The sequence below is a fragment of the Mycteria americana genome, chromosome Z, assembly GCF_035582795.1.
Source record: "Mycteria americana isolate JAX WOST 10 ecotype Jacksonville Zoo and Gardens chromosome Z, USCA_MyAme_1.0, whole genome shotgun sequence".
In the NCBI taxonomy this organism is placed as follows: Eukaryota; Metazoa; Chordata; class Aves; order Ciconiiformes; family Ciconiidae; genus Mycteria; species Mycteria americana.
This window is the reverse complement of record NC_134396.1, coordinates 76,717,369-76,732,132: the sequence shown is the minus strand read 5'-3', so window position 1 is coordinate 76,732,132 and position 14,764 is coordinate 76,717,369.

Genomic DNA, 14,764 nt, shown 5'->3' with positions numbered 1-14,764 from the left:
TATTTTTATATATAGTTACCTAATCACCAAAAATTCTATATGTAATGAGTCTCTAGTAGAAAGTATATTTCAAACTGCAGGAAAAGCTTGGACTATGCTAAGAGCTCAGTTTGTGCACTTTGTATTATCTTCAGGGTTTATGATACTGTAAAAATAGTAAGACTAGAAGTATAATTAAACTGGGCAAGATCAGTGTTACCAGCCATACTCAGATACCAGTTAGCTAGAGTTGCTTTGATGATTGCATCTTCCGTAGTACTCTCAAGAGCTGTAAAACAAACAAAACGGTGAATTTCATCGTATATTCAGTCAGAATGCAGGAAATTCTACGGAAAGAGCACTCGCCCTTGAGTGTGCCCCAAGGAAGAAGAGTGCAATGGAGCCATTAGATGTGCTAACACCAATACCAGCACTTACATGCTAGAGATCAATAGTAAAAGTCCTTTCCTTTTCAGAAATTGTGTAACACAGACCATTGACAAAGGGACATGCCTCTGCTGTTGATGACTTAAATCAAGATGTAATCCATCTCCTTGTGCAATAAAACAGCTCAGGAGGGAGCAGGAGAGGGGAGGCTGGTGTTTCTGCATGGTGCTCATTCTTAAAAACCTCTGCCTTGTTTTTAAGGCTTCATAAATGCGACAAAATAGGCTTTTCCATAAGTGGCCTTTATGAGAACATGAATGATAATTCATGTTTCAAAAATGACAACAGGGTGATAAAATATAAATGAGTCGCGTTTTAAGTGATTCAGTTAAAAGGCTTGGGCTTTGAGCAAGAATCTTGGATGAGAAGGAAATTGGGTGATGTCTTACGTCATTAGGCCAATTTTGTGAATGTCCCTTCCCTCTACCCTCTCCAACCAGACAATTTTAAAAGCTGATGGGATCGTTGGCATAAAAGGGCATTTGGTGGTTTTACTTTTTTTTTCCTTTTTTGTTACTTTAACAGACTAGGGAACAATTACTGATATACATAGCATTAAAGTACTTATCACAATATAATGGAAAATTGCATATGAAGCAGGATTGACCAATATCGTAGTAATTGACATGGCATCACAGCCTTTGTGATTAGAGTGAAAAAAGTCTATAACCTTATCAAATAAAGACTTTCAGTTTAAATTACGTTGTTAGTTGTTCAGAGGCATTACTCTTCCACAAGTATTGGTCAATTCTCAGCGTTACAAAACATGAGGTTCACAGTTGTAGCCCAGTATTTGATAATAGAATTCTGATCTGAATTAGGAAAAAGTAAGTAAAATCCAAACATTAGAGAAACAAAGTGCAATATTAAATGTTTGCTTTATAGATTATATTCTATGGCTGTTTGTACTTTTCTTTTTTTGTTTTTAGTTTTGGTGCTGAATATGTCCTTGTAGACTCTGTTTCAAGAAAACAATATGTGGAAAACAATTTAATTTTTCCTATTGCTCTTCCTTGTGGAAAATAAACTTTTGTAAAAAAAAAAAAAAAGCTTTTAAATGTTCTCACTGTAACTTCTAATTCTTTATGCATGACCTAACTATTTTTTTTTTTTCAAAAGATGTCTATGTATAAAATAACTGCAAGGATCACCTAGTACAGGAACTAAGTATAGGAACACATATACTAACCTGTCTCAAACTAGATAGGGAAAAACGATTTCTAGAACTATACCGCTGAGCACCACAGAAGTCTGGTGTCAGCACCCTTGGCCCCTTTTATTTACATCGGTGACCTCTCAGGCTGGGTCCCAGAGGGGAAATTTCCTACATCGGAAAGTGCCAGTAGCTGTCAGGATATGCATGCCTTTCCAGGACTGCTGTGCTTGTCACTGCAGCTGCGGTGACCCTAGTTCCAGACATGTCTGGTCCTTTCCACGACATACGGCTGGGGGCCAGGGAGGGCTGGGAGGAAATTGGGGAAGGGGAATGACTTTGCAGGTCTGGTTTGCAGCTGGGACTCGGAAACGTGGTTTGGTGATGTGGGATGGAGAAGGTGCCCTTTGCCGTTCCCTTGGAAGGTGCAGCATGCCCAGATGTTGACCATGTCCAGCTGTGATCCGTGCCCTGCTCGGTGGAGCTCTGCGAGGTATTCGTAAAGCTCCCCAGCGTGCGAGCAGCGAGGCATGGCTGCGGCATCTGGCTTCCGCATACCACGCACAACTGAACCTCTGACAAAACGGATTGTCGTCATCCTTCGGTATCAACATGTCGTTTGACCTAAGAGAAGGTTCAGCAGGCGAGCGGCCAGGGGCTCAGGCGGCCGGCGTGCCCTGTGCCTCTCTGCTGGTGTCCTGGGTACTGGGGACCACTGCGTTCCCATAGTGCTGTACCCTCAGCTGATGACGTGGGCAACCCAGACATTTGATCTGACACCCTACATAATGCAAACAGTAGGACCTGCCTCTCTGAAACGGAGCGTTTCAGCTTAATTTTGAGTTTGTAACCGTCAATGATGGGAGAATCCAGGCAGACTTTTTAGGTTGGGGTTTTTTTTTCCCCTGTTAATAACACTTAATCATTTTTGCCCAAGTTCTGTTTCAAACCAATAAGAAACATTAAAAAGGTTGTTTCTCATTTTGCTCATCTACTTGGAGCTCCTTCATAGCTGAGTGACCATTTTTTTTCTAATACCAGCACAACCCTTCTTAGTAACCAAGTTTCTAATGCTATGTGGCAGTGTTAGAATTTAAATTAGCATCACCATCATTGAAGGGACAGACGCTTCTAGCACTTCTGTGCAACGTTTTCTTGAAATCTCACATTTTTAGACCGGCACCACTACTTAACAATTAATTTAAGCTTAGCATTATTACAAAGTTGGAACTTACCAAAGTTTTATTCTTTGAGATATGATTTTTTTAATGCGAATGTTTAATATTTCTGAATATTAAAATACCTGTGCACACATACAAATCTGTGCTACACCAGGATGTGTAGGATGTCAACCTAATGGCTCTTCCACATCAGCTGTCCATAAAAATATACAGACGTGTGGCAAGTTAAAATGCTTGAGCACTTGAGCTTCTGAGAGACACAAGGCAATGTTGCAAAACTGATCAACACCTTTTCTGGCAATTGTCTACCTAAAACATATATCTAGCACTTTTTAACCCCTTTCTAGATGTAAGCCTTTTTTGTGTTTTACAGAAATGAACCACTAACTCACCATAAACACCAGCCACCTTAGGTTTCCACAGCCTGGCCACCAGCACGAAGCCCAGCTGCAGAACTGAAGAGGGGTCTCCAGAAGCAGCACGTGAAGCTGGGCGTCCAGCCAACAACGGCTTTCCACAGGAAAACATCTTTGCCCAGGCGAATGCTGCCGATTTGAACCAACTCCTGGGACTCGAGGTACACGGCTATGGGCAACTCTACAGAGAGTCAAATGCCCAACGTAGATTTTCGGTAGGCTAGTGCTGCAGGACAACTGCTCCTGGGGACGTAGAGTCCAGACTTCCCAACGTGTCATGGATTTTGAGCAGAGCCCCCCCTTCAGAGGTCCACAGAGACTTGAGGAGGTACCAGGAGCTGTGCTACATGGCCATTACTGTGGATTTCAGCTCCTAGATTTGGATTTTTTAGTGAAAGCCACCTGCAAGGGCACATTGTCAGGCATATTCCAGCTGCCCTCCAGGCCATATCCTGGACATAGGGGAAAAGTAACCCGTTTCTTCTCCCAGCAATCATTCACTCCTGGAACTCCCCCACCTAGCTACAGCATGGTATTTTTAGAGCTGGATCTCCCTGTCTCCTGACCTGCTGGACATAGGACAGAGCGGTAGCTTCTGAGTAGAGGCCAGGTGCTGCCACGAAATCCGAGTTGAACAGTGTGCCTTTCATCTAATCCAGCTCATCACGGGGCAGATGGAGAGTTCAGAAGGACGCTGCGTTTTGAGTTTGCTTCAGGCACCTTGCTATGATATACGTTTGTGGTATTTGGATGAAAGACAATGACCTAGAACAGAGAAGGTGAGAGCTTTAAATATAACATAAAAATTGAGTCGTTTAGGAGATGTATTTTTAGGGGAGTAGGAATATACAATTAATTAAAAAAAAAAAAAAAAGGCACATCCAGAAACTAATATCAAAGTGCAAAGCCTGGCATTATGTGTTAAATCTCTGCTGCTCCAGCAGTAGAGTCTGATGTCTTACACAAGAAAAAACGAAATCTCTCTAGGAGATTCCATCTGCCACGAGCAGCTCCCTGCAGGGGTTCCAGCTGGGGACACTGGAGGGAACGACCAAGTGCACAGTGGTCCCCGTCGCTCCCGCGCATCGCTGCCGAGGGACTCCCGCCTTCCATCTCGAGTCTCTCCAGGCTAAAGCATGCCTTTGACTCACCAACTCTCCACCAAATGCTTGGGGATGGGGAGGCCAGGACCCGTTAGCTGTTTATGGGTTTAATAAATGTTGTTTCTAAAATGAACGGATGAGTGCGATGCCATTCAGTCTTTCTCAATGGAGATAGGATGCTTTTGCTTTCAGCTGAATCCACGGAGGGAACATAGGAGGAGGGGAAAATTATTGAAAAACCTAATATCATTTGTTTTTATCTGAAAATTAATGCAATTGCCCGGATCTAAGCAAGGCCTTGGTGTCATTGGACTGCCTAGAATCAAAATGAAACTTCCCCCTAGAGATGGTCAAAGCAACATTCAAGGCAAATGTCATGGTTGCCCATGAGATAAGAAACAGAATTTAATAAACCCTCTGTGGTTTGGTAGCTCTGTAAAAGGTGTAGAGTATTCACCGGGTAATAACTTCTGATGAACAAATGATTTTTTTATTATTTACACCCTTGTTTGGGGGCCTACCCTAAATCAGTTGAAGTCTGTCAACAGTGGTCCATTTCTTCTGTAAGCAGCCCATTTTTCCTGGTTAGCATTGCTAAGAGGATAGATCACCACAGCATCTTCAGCTCCAATTTCAAAAATTATTTCAGTATTAAATATGTGGTATAAACAAAGAGAAACCTGCATCAGTGGTTTACAGCTATTTAATTATCTCCCATAAATTAAACTAAATGGTCCTCTTACCTATCTTTTAACAGGCTAAGACAGGAAAGACAGTTTTACTGCTGCCCATTATTTTTTTAGTGCATCAAACACCATTTATTGTGACAGAGTTGCACACCTCTAAAGCAATAAAGCGATTCATCAGTTGTACCACATAAAGCTATCCTCCCAAACAAAACAAATGAAGAAAACAATACCTGGCTTGTGCAGAAGTAGAACAATGTAGTTTAAATTAACTTTCAAACCACAAGACTGTGCTTACTTTCCTTTCTGATTTCCCCCTCTTTTTTCCCTCATGATTCAAAGTAATTCAAAGGAGGTGACAATCTTCTCTTAACCCCTTCGTTGTCTTCCCTTTCCTGTATTTTATTCAAACTTTTTAACCTCAAACTTTAAAAACATCCTACTTCTTTTTGTGCTTGTATTTGCTCTTATATCCTATGCCACCAATAAAGCCTCAGATAAAGCTGGATTTCCTCAAAGAAAATCCTTTTCATCTACCTTTTTGACCTGAAATGCCTTCCCAGAATGCACTTGAAAAGCCACTATGCATTTTCTCCCCAAAACCATGTTTTCATTGAAAAAACACCAGGAATAGTGATTAGATAGAAGACTTGTGAATTCCTAGTATAAAACTTACTTTTTATTCATGGTATGACCTAGTAAACAGGCAGTTGCAATATGGGAACTATTTTAAGGTATTTCAGCACCGTTACCCTGAAGAACAGCACAACAAGCGCAAACTGACTTACCTTGAAGGCGATTTTATCACAGGTTAAAAGCATACACAGGAACGACTGAGTACACCACAGTGAACTCATATCTTTCTTACCTGTGAGATAACACATCCTACCACTGTCTCACCATTACTCTTCCACCCAAAAAAAACCCCCAAATTAAGCTTTAAATGGCTTATAAACATCATTTTCATGTAGCTAACATATGGAAGCCCTGTCCTAATGAAGGCTATATTACCCTACACTCGTGCTTTTTGCTCACCATATGCAATTAGAAAGTAATTTTAAAATACATTCATTTCTTTGGCATATATTTGGTACTCTTCCATGATTTTGCATGCCCTAATACTAAGTAGGCTTCTGGCACTACCAGAAGAAACAAGAAAAAATACACTTGAGAGCATGCTTAGGGTTGAAACGGAGTACAAGCAGCACGTTGCTTCCATTTATTTGCTGCTGCAAAAGGCAAGCTCCGCTGTGCTAAACCTTACTCTCTTGGCAACTAGTTGATAAATACAGAATACTCCAACAAGTCATTTCTTTCTCGTTGGCTCACTGTGAGCACATCTGAAGGGGAAGAAGAACAAGTTGCTACTATTACAAGTAAAGAGCTGCACAGGGACAAGGAAGAAATCCAAATTTTGTACTGGCGACCGGCTCCTCTACCCAGAGCATCCAAGCAGCCACCGAGAGAAGCCAGACATCTCACCCCTGACGAACACATGGATATCTTTAGCTCAATAGTGCAATCTGCAGTTTGTAAGTGCATTGCAACAGGAAAGTCCCTTGCTGAATGCAGTCAGAGCCCTCCGGGAACCTGTGATGGAGCAAATTCCCTGTCAACCTGCATCAGCTCCATCACCTGCAGGTGACGGCCGCAGGGATAACATGTGCACGCACCCCAAACACATGCACACACGGACCGAGCAGGCTGCAGATGAGGAACAGCTTTGATTTATGTGATCCAGAAGTCTGTTGACTGGTTACACAAAACAGAGATCTTGCGGGTTCAGACAAGGACATTTTGGACTTGGACGTGCTGTTGTATTTTCCAACCTTATAAGAAGATGTTCTGTTTCTGCAGGCCATAGATCTTTCTAAATATGATGACAGTTTTAATAAGGGGTTTCAAAACACTGTTACAGGATTATTCTAGGGTGCTCTGAATCATACCCAGGAACTGAACCAAACGCTTTTCTCCAGCCCTCGTGCAAGGCAAGTTGTTGACAGGAGGAGCAAGCACTCTGGTGACGTTTAAAAAGTTTGACATTCGTAAATTTTAACCCAGGCCCCCAAGAAGCCTAAGGGCTAGTGTTGTTACAAAAAGACAAAGAGTAAAAAAGGACTAAGAGCAATGTATCTTGTTGAAAAATAAAAAATACTGGGATTCGTCAGTGGCAGCAGCGTGTGCCATGGACGTAGCCAGTGCGATGTAGCAAGGAACCTCATCACGGTGCCATCTATTTAATTTGCTCCGAGACACTGGGTGCCATCTATTTGCTTGCAGTTTAGTCCCACGTCACTCAGCAATGTTGAACGCAACACAGTGCGGCAAACAAGGTACGGCGCAGGCTTTGCCAACGGGGCCGCTTCAGAGACGATGCTAACTGGCAGCACGCAAGTCGTGGGCTAGCACAGAACACCCTACGCCGAGCGACGCGAACACGGGCACCCACGTTAACGGGGGTGCTAGGGCAACACCGTGTCTCGTCAGCAGGCTCCAGACACCGTCCCCGCAAAGCAGGGGTAGCGAAAGTGCAGCCTCATCCAGGCAAGGGCTGGCTGACTCTCCGGAGCAGCTGCAGAGAAAAATCAGTCCCTTGGCTCCCCGCATGACTTCTGTAAAAGGTGCTGCTGACACCAGCCTGCTCACCCCATCCGGGGCGGGGGACAGGGACTGTGTCACCGCGTTCCCCAGGAGGGTCAGATCCGTCCACACTTGCATGGGCTTTATATTCTTGGCTTCTCCTCCTGAATTCACAGCTGACACTAGTTATTTCTAGGGGTTCTTTCTCTCCAAAAGGAAAAAGCGAGGGTGGGGGAAGAAGATGGTTGCAATTATTTAAATAAATAGCATGTAAGCAACCGGTCTTATTAAAGAAACAGAAATAATAGGCTCAGCCTTTTCACGTCTTGCATGCTTATATGGATTATGACAAGCCCAGTTCTGCACAATTACTTTTATGAGTGCACATTTTGCTTCTACATGATGCTATAAAGGTGCATATAGCTGGCTAGCTTTTTTTTTTCTTTTTTGGTCTTCATATTCCGTAAACATAGTATATGGAAGAGGCAAAAGTGATCATAAAAAGTAAGATTTGTGGCTCACTGGCTTTGTTTACTGAGTTAAAAAGCTAAAATTTCTTCCATTCTTTTGATTTCCATGTAGTTCACTGACTTGATTTACTTTTGGCTCTTTAACCTATTTTCTTCTAGCTCTGACTCATGACTACTATATTACTAAACCTGCAGAAAAAGACATTTTCCGCTTCCCCAATCATCTTTATTTCTGTGGAAGAAAACTGATGGAGGAGTGCTTCACTCAAACCACACAGGACCAGCACAAACCAAGACAAGCAGGAAAAGGCAGTTCTGGGGGAATGACTGGACACTGATCTATCAAGAACATGGTGTGTTCCCCTACACCAACATCGAAACAGTCACTGGCGATATGCCTAGATATTTTGGATGTTGTATGTCTGTCAAATAAATCAAAGATCCAGATGCAGAATCTGGCAATGATGACATTCTGCTGGTGACTTTCAACCCATAAGCTAGTGAGTAGGACACAGAGAAACATAAATATTGTGTTTTTCAATCAGAGATGCTATTTCAGGCAGCTGTTTTATTTGATGGAAAAATGACATTTAGTTATTTCAGTTCATCAAACCAGTACTTCAAAAAGTTCTTTTTTTTTTCAAAGGAAAGGTTCTAAGAGGGGACTGCTCTCTCAAATCACAAAGAACAATCAAAAATGTGGCATCAGCCTTCGAAATATCACCTCCATAGAATGACAAGGAGGAAATGGTTTAAAGATGTGTATGAATGAGGGTAATGAAATTTAAACCATTATTTCTGAACGGAAAGGAATGCAGCATCCTACAGGGTAGTTATACCGTAAAACTGAGAGACACTGCCTAGCTCGTGCAGCTCACTAAAGGCAAATTTACTGGATGGGTTCTGGTGTTTCACTTTGTGATTGTTTTGGCCCAAACCTGAGAATTCTGCAGCCAAAAGTGCAGAACGCCCTGTCAGACTTGCCAGCTTCGTGAGTCCAGCATGGTGCACCCCGTGCACCTACAGCTTCTTATCACGGCGCGTCTAATATCTCCCAGGCTGACGGCACGCCGATTATGTCATTGGCTTGGGCACATGGGCTCGTTTTGCACATGCTCTGCCAGGTTCAGAGGAACTTGTATAACTCTTAGTAACGCATTAGGTAACATTAAGAGGGTTTGGTTTTTTTGTAGCAAAACAAGCTAAGCGATTCCTGAAAAATACACTATATTGCAGATTTTTGCTTGAAGTCACTCTGTGTTTCAGAAAGCTGGAAGTCTTGCCAGCCAGCCTACGCTGAGTTTTCCAATACCCACCTCATCTCCTAATTGACACTGCTCTAATTTCCATTGCTCTCTAAAGCAACCAGTGCTCTCACCAGCGAGTTATTTGTCCTATCGCTCTGAAAGGACAGCAGTGGTGTCCACCACTGCCGGTGGAGCACTTGGATAAAGAAAAGTATGTTGTTTAATGCAGCTAAGCCATAGGCAGCATGGAGGATCACCACTTTGAAGACCCATTATCTGCAACTACATTTACTAGCGTTGCTCTGACGGTGCTGTGCACAGAAACACACTCTCTACGCCTGCCTAATGAGGGTGTGCCAAAGGAAGGAAAGCAAGTGTCCTGCATGCCCCGTGTTCATGAAACCTAGTCTCTCAAAGTGCTGTGAATACCTGATGAGTTACCTAAAACGGTGGCAATAGACCAAATTACAGCTAAATCCTACAGCTTACAATGACACTGTTATGTTTATAATACAACATTTTGCTGCCTTTCTCTTCAGAGCCATAAACAGGGCGCATGTTAAGCATGGCCGCGAGAGAGAGAGATTTCAAAGCACGAGGCGACTGTCCTAATAACTCTTAACAACTGCACAAGGAAAGGTTAACTATGGTTAACCCTTATAACCTAATATAACCTCACCTTTTTAACCTAATATAAACTACAGTTGTGGTCTTCCATTTAATAAAACCATATTGGTGCCCGTCTTCTTTCATTCATCTTCTTTAAGAACTATTCAATGTTTATGCTATCCATTGGAAACCTGCTTTTCAACAAAAACATTTGCTTAAGAAAGCCTTTATTTATTACTGAGAATATTCAGTGTGCACTGGAGTTGATAAAGATGCGCAAATAAGCATGGGATAGAAAGCAAAATCTCTGATTTGCTCTCTGAATTTGTTCCTGGTGACCTGTGTCTTTGAAGAGTGGATTTATAGCCAGATATACAGTTTAAATGGCCTATCTAGTCTAACTGCTGCAGATATATGCTGGGTCAACTGTCTCCCAAAAGTTTAACCTTGATCATCTTTACTAAGTACAGCATTTAAGCATACACTTTTTGTGAATCCAGAGTAATTCCTATGCCATAAAAAGCCTTCGCATGCAGGAGACTCAGTATTTGAAAACCATCTTAGTGATCTCATTTTATAGCCTTTATAATAACATATTAAGTATTTTGAAGACCATTTTCCCACCTTCATACACTTTTTCCACTATGATCTCAGTAGTCTTACTGAGACTTAGAAAGTCTTCAGACTTTCAAAGCTGAGCAGGCTTAGAAACTTTAAATAGCAATATATTCCACATACTTTCCATCTCCCACATCTTACAGTATGACCATAAAGTGTTAAGTGAAGCCTCAGATAATTTTGGATTTGAATGAGGTTTCATGAGAGTGAATCATAAAATACACAAGCAGCACTTTCTGTAAAGAGAAGGGAAGGGATTCTTTGCCAGGGAGAGCTACCCAAATGATTTCCTTCATTATGGTTTTCAAGTCCATGTGCTTCTTTTTAAGTAAAGGAAGACTAGGCAATTGCTATAATCAGCAACACATTCCAGCTATTCTAGTCTAAAAGACTACATCAAATGACTTGACAGGGGAAAAAAAATCTAAGACAGATTTCATTTTAAGATTAAAAAATAAGATGCTTTTCAAGCAAACAAACAAAAAAGATACTAGCAATTTACTTTCCATATTTAAAACGCTTTTGCTTCTTCCCCCATTAATGAATACAATAGAAAACCCTCTGGAGGCTTAAAACTAAAACTTATTTCCTTACAAAAACATATTTTACCCTTTATTTTACATAGGGTTACATTTTTTAAATGTCCATTGAAGCTAATCTGGTAGAACACAGGATTTAGAGCTCAGGTTACGACTGGCATATGAAATTTCTTAGTTTCTTGTCTTCATATACGTGCATGTAATTTGGATAGACACTGAAAACAAAATTGACAGGTCTGTTGCTGGAGAGTTTCTCATAGGTATTAGCTGTTTCAAATTCTTTGGTATGTATAAAAGAAGTGAAAGGTGATTTTGGAGGTAAACTCAACAGATTCAGATGTCCTCTTATTTTATTATCTGCTCTCCAAAGGTACAGCATCTATTTGGTAAGTTTTGTGCCATAAATCTCAAAACAAACCTGCACATGAAATGCATCAATTTTCTCACTTCTGTTTTCTTCATACACGTTCAATCCATATGTTTGAAAAGCTTTTAAAAGCCACAGTTATTAAATGTATAATTTTGTTAGGTTAAATTTAGATATAAGGAAATACATTGGAAAAAATGCATTAAAAGTGAAAGGCCTTGTAAATGACACATGCCTATTTTTGATTTATGAAGAGTTCAGGCTTGGAAAATGATTTGAATGTAGGAGCAGGAAGACAGCTGGTGTATGCATACCAGAACATACAACTGCTGCCTGAATGAATTTACCATGTTTATTGTTAAAGACCAGGACAATGCTAGGACAGCTCTAAAGCCAAGTCCTGCAAGCCCTGCTCTGACGGAGAGCTGCTCCTGCAGCCCGGGTCCAGCTCTCATGCTATTCGGACAAGTTTTGTTCCTAGCCTACTGTAAACAGGAAACCAGAGCACACAAGCCAGGAAAGAAACGCAAAATACCCCGTTAAATGTGCTGCGTAATGAGTTGAAGAGACGTGCTTCAACAGAGAGCTTACTTAACAGAAGCTGAGTCATGTTTCTGTAAACCAATGCCTGGTTTCTCTCCCCCTTCCCCCCCCCCCCCTTTTTTTTTTTTTTGTTATTTCTGAGTCATCTCAGTCAGCCCTGACATATCCTTCCACTGCCTGGATGATCGAGAGCAGCTGTTTATAGCAATCGCCTTGATAGCACGCAAGACCGAACTTCTCACAACTTCTCAGAAACGCTAGCAGGAAAGGGAAGGGGGGGCACAGACCAACAACATCTAAAAAACCTTAACGGCACCATTTGCATTAAGGAAAAACTCCTCTTTCGTAGGCTGTATTATTTTTTTAAGGAGAAGCAGCAGGGCAAAGCAACCGCGATTGCGACAGGGCACTGTACTCACTCTGCTGTTGTTAAACCTACACCAAGCACAAGGCGATGAGTTCATTAACCCGTCCTCTGAGCCTTCAAAGATCAACAGTGGACTTACCCTCACGTTGCAGGTGGGGAGCAAGTGACACATCACAAACTCATTCCGCTGCCTGGAGGAGAAATCAGAAATATTTAGTTGCTATAACTCCTAGCAATCTGCCAGGCAAATATGTCAGTGCTCCAGACGCGGCCAGGCTGCCGATGGAAGGGGAACGGCATGGGCTGCAGGCAGGACTGCTGCAGAGGGTTGCTTAAACACATACAGCAGAAGAAATAATTTCAAAGCTGGAAGGAAGGGGGTTTTTGTCTTAGGTGTAATGATGGGAGGCAGATGCACAAGATATTATACACACTTTACTAAAAAAAAAACCAACCAACCAAACAAACCAAAACAACCCCCCCCCCCCCAACCTGAAAAGCAAAATACAAAAGTTTTAATTTCAATTGCTGTGTTGTTATCAGAGCATAACACCATTCCGAGTTTTGCGTTTTGGTTTCTGAGCTTTAAAGACCTTCTGCCTCAAATCAGTTGATAACAGGAGAGAATCTCCATTAAAAAAAGTAAGTGGCTAGTGCCTTGTTGAGGAAGGTTTGGAGACACAACCAGAGTGAACTCTGACATCAAAAACCTGACATTCACAACGCTAGACACATGCATACACATCAACTTCAAACTTACTGCTTTTAAGAAAATCCTCTTTTTGTCATTTCTTTTGAATGGCGGGAGTTGGCAATACTGATTATTTTATGTCACACACAAGAACCACTAAGTACTAACAGAAGAAAGTGCGAATTTCTGCACAAGTAGCAATGAGCTTGAGCTGCTCAGGAGAAATATTCAGCGACAGCTAGGTGGAAGAACAGAAAGAAAGAGGTGGAGAAGGCAATGAGAAAATAAAAGCAGCTGAACCAGCTTTATCTTACTTTCTTACATTACATTTTGTCACCTTTTGCTGTTAACTTAATTTCCCAATAAAATACAAAAGGAACTATATTCCTCACCACTGTTGATTTTCTCAGAAAGTAGTGGCAAGTAGTAAATAATTCATATTTACTTTTTTTGTCTTCCCTAACCTGTGGCTACCTAAGGCAGCTTTCTCTTCCAACTGCCCTTAAAGCTGGCCCTATGCAAGAGAGACGCATGAAATAGCAGAGGTGCTCCGCGTTGGGAAGCGATGCATCTGGCAGCTTCAGCTGGAGCCCTCAGCAATACCGACTAAGTTTTAATTAGTATACAAAATTATGTCAATCTTCATTCCGAATTGGCTTGATCAGTCATCAGCATCCTTCAGCGAGAGGATTTACAAACACCTGGGGACATCGCCACCGTAGCTGCCCAGAGCTGGGTCATCCACCAGCTGTCTCTTTCAGACGAGGCCCAAATTATTCCTGAGAGAAGTCTTCCCACCTATGAAAACCTCAAATTTCAGTAAGGAGGCTTTTTCCTCCTACCTAGCACTCCTAGCACTCATTATCTGGTGGTATGCAGCAAGTTCACCTTTCCTTCAAATGCCACTCAAACCCTCACGTTGCACCACAGCCTGGTGAAAAAAGCCAACAGGGCACACCGCTGTTTTCTCAGTCCTCCACCTGCTCATTTTTAAGCTCGTCTTACTTTTGTAGGCAGCAGACATTTTGTTTTCAAGGTCAGGATTATTTCCAAAACCTCTCTTAGATAAGGAATACATTTCACTGGCACTCAACCCCCAGTTGCGAGACTGGGTCTGATCCTCCCACCCATTAAAGCAGGGTTTGGTGAAGAAAGGTGGGAAGGAGACTAAAGGACAAAGAGGACCAACAAGCTGCATCAGACAAGCCTTCACCTCTGTGATGGTGGAGGCAGCTGTGGAATTAACCCACCCCCAGGGACTCCGGCCGGGAGGTTAGGAGGTTGTTCCTCTTTCTCAAGCAAGAGGTGCCCACGGGTGGGATTTCATCATGTTCCTTCTGGTGCTTCCACAGAAGTTCCAGTCCCTGGAGTGAGACAACATGCCTCCCATGGCAGCCTTGGGGTTTTGTCTGTAGCAAGTTTCTAACCACCTTGTTTCAGGAGAAAAGCTCAAAACTAAAAAAAAAACCAAACCTTAAGTCACAAATAAAGAAAAAAAAATCAACAGCTATGCCCTGAATTGCATTTGAAATCTTACCAAAAAAATCTAAAATTGCATTTAGCTCATTGCTGTACAAGAAACGCATGTCCTCTGCAGTGTCAGCAAGTACACTCTGGGTTTTTTTTGACCTTCACATCCCCAACAAGCCTCTGCCCTCTCCCAGCCCAGCAAGACCATGTTCTTGTATGAATTCAGGGGATGCAACTGGGAGAAGAGAATCCAGAGTTTAGCTCCATCATGAGTTCATCATTAAGACTGTGTAACTTG